Here is an 8636-nt window from a genome sequence, read left to right on the forward strand (position 1 = left end):
ATGACTTGGAAGTAAGGCAACACAACAGAATTCACACTATCCAGTGTGAATTAACATTCTTATTAAGAACTAATTATCTCCTAGCTCTCAGGACAAATTGAAAGGTCTGCTTTATTTTCCTCTAAAAGTGTCAACTTTGTAGAAGCTGTCTTCTTGGTTGCCTATTTTAAAATCACATTTGAAGTCAAAGAACCTAAACCTTGTTGCCTTCTGAAAATCATCTAGACAAAAAAATCTGTTTCCATTAATGACTTGCAAATCTCTATCATTATAGTGGTAGCTCTCTCATAAGATGGCTCTTGATAGAAAATGCACTATATTTTATCAAATTTTCTTTAGTTCTTGGATGATTTCTTTTTATAAACATTTAAAAAATTTTTAACTCTGCACGCCGAAATGGAAATCTGTATATCTAGAGTACTTCTGAGAAAAATACATACTAGATGACTTTGTCATTAAAAAGACATAAAACCCAGAATTGTCATAAAGTGACATTTCAATATTTTCTATGATGAAAAAAATAGACACATCAATGGATTGGTTATTTTAGAACTTCCAATCAGGTACTAAGGAAATTAGATAGTAGATCAGTAGCCTGACTCCACATCTCTTTCAATTTACTGAAGTCACTTCAGCAGCATCCCTCTTGACAGAATAAAACTGAGCAGCGAAGATCTGGGCAGGAACCTGCAGGTGTGATAGTGATGCCGTGGCCCACCTGTCAGCCGTCTGTCAGGCTGGGCATTTCCTGAATGCTGGTAAACATGGACAGATTACACTGAAACAATGTGAGTTGCCTTCTTAAAGCATATCAAATAGAGAGTGACCCTATACATTAAGGATTAAATTTAAAGAAATAGGTCTGAAGGATTTTTCCCCTATAATATTTAATAAATTTGTTCTTGAATATGCAATAAGACGTTAAAATTTAAGGCAATGTTGATCTTACTCCCACCTTTTAATCCCTGCAAGACTTTGAGATTAGGAGTATTCTTTCTGATTTTGCTCCTAATCCGGTGGAAGCATATAGGAAGATTCTGTATATACTATCCATGGAGCAAATATGTAACAGATTGTTGTGTACAACATGTCACAAACCACATAACAAAAACCTCAACTACAGGCATCAGGTTTCTAATAGCGCCAATACCTGACCTAAGAGAGCAATCACACTGCAAACTTCTGTTTGTAAGGATGAAACTTGTGAGGTATAATCAGGCCCATTCCAATGAAAGGTCAGGAGGTATGAGAAAGGAAAGGAGAAAGAAGTCAGTCAGGAAGCATCAGAGAGGAATTGTTTTACACCCTCGGGGCTATCACAAACAAAATTCAGAAAGCTGAAGAGCAAACTTTAAATACCACTAGTAGAAAACATAATTATGGAAAGAAGTTGCCTCCCTACTTTGAACAGAAGAGCTCTGACATCAAATGCTTGCTGGGGATCATAATTTAATCATTACAATAGAAAGACTTGGTTAAGAATGACTGACTGGCATTGAGAAACAAAAGATAGATGGCAAGGGTGACTGCAGAGCTGCAATTCTCACACACCGCAAGAGCATTAGCAATATCTCAGTCCTGCTTGGAGCCTCTTCTTGGGCTTCTATATTCTTAGTCACTCACTGTCCTCTGTATTCCACCAGTATTCAATAGCAATCCACAACAAAACTGAAATGGGTATTTCCTTAAATTGGGGCTTTTAAACTAATTGCTGTGGGTTCTTTCCATCTGCCACTGCTACAACAGACAAGGTCTCCTTTAACTGTCTTTTTACAGCTGAAATGATCTCAGTGACTAATTTACTTCTGCACAAATCTGTGCCAGACAAAAATTTGGAGAAGTGTCTCTTTTCTTACCCTGCTTTACACTGCATTAATAGTGTGCATTATATAAAAACATTTTGGCATTTTGGCAGAAAGATAACAACATGTAAAATGAGGAGGGAGGAATTACTCTACAAAAATCATTGTTCTGTTACAGTATTAGATGATTTTTGGTGTTTCATGTCCTTTTTGAGGAAATTAAATGAGATAAGTAACGTAGGTGCTATGACAAAACATTTATAGAAGACATAATTTTGGAGGGATTCTTAGATATGGTTATGTCTCTACATATGACTGACAAACATTAATACTCTATGGTGTCTTAGTCTGTTTTGTGCTGCTATAAAGGAATACCTGAGTCTGGGTCATTGATAAATAAAAGAGGTTTATTTGACTCATGGCTCTGCAGGCTGTACAAGAAGCATGGTGCTGGCATGTGCTTAGCTTCTGATAAAAGCCTCGGACTTCTTCCACTCACGGTGGAAGGTGAAGGGGAGTTTACATGTGCAGAGATCACATGGTAACAGAGGGAGCAAGAGAAAAGCAGGAAAGCACCAGGCTCTTTTTAACAACCAACTGTCATGGGAACTAACAGTGTAAGAACTCACACATGCCACAGAGAGAGCTTTAATCTATTCATGAGGAATCCAACCTCACGACCCAAACACTTCCCATTAGGTCCCACCTCCAACATTAGGAACAAATTTCAACATGAGGTTTAAGGGCCACACATCCAAACTAAAACAGTAAGAAAACATTATTTAAAACATGTTAAAAACTAGGCAGAAGGAAAATATAGTAAGGAATCAAATAAGCCAAGGAGGGAAGTTGGTATAAAATACATCCATGAAGCTTTCTATATTTGCAAGTAATGACTGCAAGTTAGGCTCTGAGCTTTCTAATAGCCAACATAAAGAAACAACTCTTGCGATAGTTTGGTCACTCCATGTTAGTAATCCTGGGCATAAGTATATAGAGAAATGTAGAACATTTTATTTTATTTAACATTCAACTATAATTAAGTTTTATGTTCAGCTCTCTATACTCAATATTGGCCATACTCTGTCTCTGGAAGAAATAGAAGAGCTTGAACATTCATTGCCGGAAAGAATGAGTATACATCTTGTGTCAAAATTTGACTGATTGTAATAAAATAATAAACTCCAAATTTCTCCTTGAAATCCTTTAGCAGAAATAACTGCTTTCATTACACGGAAGATCTTCAACTGTCACTCATCTGTGATTATATAACTAACCATAGATCCCATCCAGGCCTTTGCAGAAGACTGTCTTTACTGATTTACTAAATATGGTCATTTGTTTGTTTGTATTCAATGTTACGTAATGAATCCAGAATGATCCTATTGGTATTCAGCAACAAGCAGGTGCTGAAATTTCCCAAATCTTGTTATTCCAGTTATAACTTTTAATGGATTTTATTATATGTGATAATATCTATTGGGCAGATTTTTACTTTTAAGATTTTTCTCTTCCTAAGCATAAGATTATGAGGTCTAAAGAATGAAATACCATTTAGAGTCTGTGTGTATGCGTTTATCTCCTAGAGTCATAAATTCATAATCTCATTCACATGTAAAGTACATATGGTTAAGATGTGAGTAAAATCTTGGAAGAAGGTTGAAAACAGGTCAGTAATAATGAGAAAAGAAGGAAAACAAGAAAAAAATGTATTGTTTAAGGCATTTAGAGTAGTATTTTGTTTCTAATTCTTCATCAAAATCACAAAGCAGTTTCTGAATATGAATGTAATTGTACATGCTTCTTTATTTGTAATAATTTAATTTTGGCATTCTGAATTGAACTACCCATTAAAATATTATTTTGGTTGCTGAAACAAGTCATACAAGGACATTGGCCTACTTCTTAAGAAATCTGTCCTGAGTCAGAGAAGTGTGCTTCATTTTAACAAGGTATTCACAGGTCTATTGCTGTATTCCAAAACAATTCTACTGTGTTGCATTCACACAACTAGTCTATAAATGTACCAATTTAGTTCTGACACATCAAGCATAAATTTGAGTTTGAAAGTCTCACTTGGCTGGCTTTTACAGGTGTCCATATTGTTCTGACTATGATAAGAGGTGACATTTGGGCCATTGTAGATATGTTTGTGCTGTGTCTAGAAATTGTTCACAATTTCCTTTTGTTCTATTTCAATTTTCATATCTAGATCATCTTCTTTCACCCGTTAACACATTAATTGCAGCAGCACAGGCTACATAGTCATGTAGATATAGACTGGGTGTTTGCTGGATACATTATTTCACCCAAGATCTGCAGATTCTGCCCAGCGAACGTGGCATGGCATTAGAACTGGCCTAGTGGTGACTTTTAGAGCTTATGAGAGCCTGTGAGAAAAACCAAACAAGAGAGCCGAGTAGCACATACATCACCAACAATCCTCTTCTCTGATTTAGATGTCAACTGCAGAAAGAAAACTTGGGGAATATGCAAAAGAAAATGGTCTGTCCAGCCAGATCAGCCAAGAAAGCCCTGGTGATTGTGGGAGTGACAGGGATCGCATGCAGATTGACCTCATGTCCAGCTGAGCTACACCGATATTTTTAGAGTTTTCATCAGGGGAAAAAAAGGAGCAGGAAGGTGACCATATAATTTATTCTCAAGACTAGAACAATTGTGATTATAAAAGGGGATGATAGTAATAATTACACTGGGAAAACCAGCATAAAGCAGGACTGTCCTAGCCTGGAAAACCTAGAACTCATGATTCCCCTGGATAGCACTAACCCAGTTACTTCCTTTCAAAGCTTCATATCTTAATATAGAAAGCCTGACAAATAAATGTATAATCTGTAGAAATCAGTAAACCATGAGAAAGGTAAGTTCAAGTGTACATTAGGGAACAGAATGGATCAATGTGATTAATAATATTAGGGGAAATAGTTTAAGTTGCCTATCATTGAAGTATAAATTGACTTAGAATGGGAAACTCTTATCAGCTGAAATGAGGATAGTCTGGGAGGTAAATAATGTGTGGGTAGGAAATGTTTTTACGTGCTTCTCTCAGGAATATATGTAGTATTAACTCTTTCTGGCCACTAGGGGACCACTTAGTACTTTACACATGACATTGAACTGCTTACATCATTTTGCACATATGCTAAAGACAACAGGATGTTGATAGCATCAGGGGCCTGTGACATCTCTTGCCTAAACCGCACACTCCTGATTATATGATATTCTTGTCTAGTTCCTTTAAGTAAGTTAGTTATTCCTTTAAGTAAGTTAGTTTGGTCATTTCTAACTCAAGGACCCCTTAGCTGTGTGTTGAATCTTTGGTGCACCTTGTCAAGTGCCTGGGGCAGAGCTGCATACTCAGTGAGAATGTGACCAGTGTTTTTTTCCTTTTTAAAATATCTGAATAACAGTTCTTCCTGGGAGCTTCCCTGGCCCTGCACTAAATGTTGAACTCATATATATATATATAGCGTCTAATCCTATAATTTTTTCCAGCAAAACTCTGTTTTCCTCATATTAGAGATAAAAAAACAAGACTTAGATCGAATTACTAATGAATTCATATTGACGGGGCAAAGGTAAAATTGGATAAGGGGATTGAATTTGAACTACCTACTAATTCATAGACATGGGGGCAGGGATGAAACTTGAATCATTATCCAAAGTCCATATATTTTTTCGTGTTCCAGAAACACTAGGGAGAAAAGTCAAATGATTACCTGGTTCTTATCATGACATCTGTGATCTTCCAAGCAGAGACTTGCCATTCCACAAACAGGAAATCTTGCACTGGTACACTTGTGTTTGCTGTGGATGTGGACTCAGTACAGAAAACTCTACCCCAAGCTGTCTGCCACCTAAACATCCACTCATCCTCTAAGGTCAGTTTCTGCATGGAGAATTCAGCATCCTCAATAAATTCTATCAGTGCTCATGAGCAGGTATTTTCTGATGTAAACATTTTATCCTATTATTTTATTTTTATTATTTTATGTAGCTATTATAGAAATATATATATGTGTGTGTGTGTGTGTGTGTGTGTGTGTGTGTGTGTGTGTGTGTGTAAAGCCACATCCATTGCTGCTATGTGCCAATCACTAGACCATCCTATGCAGAAATTCTGGAGCAAGTCCATCCACTACCTTCAAGTATTACCACTATCATCCTACTTTTCACACCCTATTATTGTTTTTAAAAATTTTAATCTGAGTGCTATGAGAGAACGAAGCCATATCTTACTCACTTCTGAATTCCTAATCCTGAACATACTTACTGGCACATGTTGATCAAGAAATAGAGGAAAAAAGTGCCATCCAGATATCATTTAAGAGTCAATTTCATTTCCAGTGGAAAATCCAATGTGTTCCGAACATTGCTGGGAGGCCTCTAGATGCAGGACCTTCTTGGAAATACTTGCCTATAACAAATTCTTCTCTGACTGCGTTGAGCAGCTGCTCCTTTATCTCTGCTCTGAGACTGACCCAAATCGTTTTTCCAGAGAGAAGTTTTATGACACACAGCAACACAAACACAAACAGTGAACACTGAATATTTGACATCTCCGGGCAGAAAAATCCATCTGCAATGGTGCCATGTTTCCTTGTCATCACTTTTCTCACCTATTCTCTGTTCATTTTTAATGTAGCACAGCTGATCTATTCCTTTTGTTTCCTTTCCTCTTGCTAAGGTATCACCTTCCATTCCAAGGAACTTCTAGAATTATTTTTTAAAGTATATTCTTTGTTAATTCTTAAGATATTAATATAATATAATTTTTAATCTCATAATAGAAACAAGAAAAGAAGGAGGGGTGGGGGAGGGAGAGAGAGAGGAAAGGTATGGAAGCCACTCAAAGCTATCAGCCTCTTACTAAATCACATAAATGTCTGGGCATTCTCTTTCTCTCTCTCTCTCTCCCTCCCTGTCTCTGTTTCTCTCTCTCTCTCAGCAGTTTAATGACATAATTAACACAAAATAAGCAGCACATATTTAAAGTGCACAATCGGATGTTTTGACATCTATATACACTTGTGAAAGTATCATCACAATCAATACAATGAATATATCATCACACCAACAAGTCCCTCAGTTCCTTTATAAACTCATCCAACCTTCCCCATCCTCTACTCCCTACCCTGCCCCAAAAAATCACTCATCTGTTTTCTGTCACTATGGATCAGTTGGAATTTCCTATAATGTTATATAAATGAGATCATGTAGTATTTACTCATTTTTATCTAGCTTTTTTGTCAACATAATTATTTTGAATTCCATTTTATGGATATACCAAAATGCATTTATTTACCCATCTGCTCATGAACATTTGGGTTGTTTCTACTTGGGGCCGTTACAAATAAGACTGCCATGAACAATTTATGTACAACTATTGGAACATTTTCATTTATTTTGGGTAAATACCTAAAAGTGGGATATCTGTATCATATGGTAGGTATGTGTTTAGCTTTTTACAAAACCACCAAATGGTTTTCCTAATAGGCTGTACCATTTTACATGTCCCCCAGCAGTGTATGAGAGTTCGAGTCTCTCTACATCCTTGTCTACATGAAGTGTGATCAGCCTTTGAGATTTTAAACATTCAAATACATGTGTCATTGTACTTTGTGTTACTTTTAACCTGCAGTTCTTTAATGTGTAAAGTTGTTGAACATCTTCTTGTATGTTTATATGACATCCACATGTCTTCTTTGCTGAATTGTCTGTCCAGATCTTTGGCCTATTTTTATTGAAGTGTTTGTTGTCTTATTATTGCATTTCTAGAGCTCTTTATTTTTCTAAATAAAAGGAAATACATATATTACAGAGAAAAGTTTTGAACTAATTCTCCCAGTCTGTGGCTGGTTGTTTCATCTGCTTAGCAGTATATTTTGAAAGGTAGAAATTTTTAATGTTAGTGAAGTGCAAATTATCAATTTGTTCTTTTATAGAACAAATCTGTCATATCGAAGAAAGCTTTTTTTTTATCATATCTTGGGAGTCTTTGGTCATATCTAAGAAGTCTTCACCTAATCCAAGTCACAAAAATGTTCTTTTTTGTTTTCTTCTAGAAGTTTTATAATTTTAGGTTTTTACATTCGGTTATATCATTCATTTTGTGTTATTTTTATATATGGTGATAGGTATGGATCAAAGTTATTTTAATATATGAATATTCAAATTTTGGGCACTACTTATTTTTAAGAACATATTTTCTTCATTGAATTGCCTTAACACATTCGTTAAAATTCAGTTGTCTATAGACTCTGTCATCTGTTCCACTGTTTTATTGTCTATTTGATGCTACTAGCATACTGTCTTAGCTGTTGTACTTTTACAAGTCTTCAAATCAGAAAGTGTTAGCCTATCAACTTTGTTCTTTTTCAGAGTTATTCTGGCTATTCTGAGTCTTTTGCATTTCCATATAAATATTGAAATCAGCTTGTCAATTTCTATCAGAAAAAAAATCCCTGCTATGATTTTGATTTGGAATGCATTGAATCTATACATCAATTTAGAGAAGATTAATATCTAAACAATATTAAGTCTTTTGATGTGCAAAAACAGTACATCGTTCCATTTGGTTGGATCTTCTTAAATTTTTCCCAGGAATGTTTTATAGTTTTTGGTGCACAGATCTTTCACACATTTTGTCAAATTTATCCTTAAGTATTTTATGCTTTTTGTACTATAACACATGTGATATTTAAAATTTTTAATTTGCAATAGCACATTACCAGTATATATAAATACTTTTGTATTTATACCCTGAAAAATTCACTTAATATTTAGATTTTGTATAAATTGCATATAATTATT

Source organism: Colobus angolensis, unplaced genomic scaffold (assembly GCF_000951035.1).
Source record: "Colobus angolensis palliatus isolate OR3802 unplaced genomic scaffold, Cang.pa_1.0 Scaffold220, whole genome shotgun sequence".
Taxonomy (NCBI): domain Eukaryota; kingdom Metazoa; phylum Chordata; class Mammalia; order Primates; family Cercopithecidae; genus Colobus; species Colobus angolensis.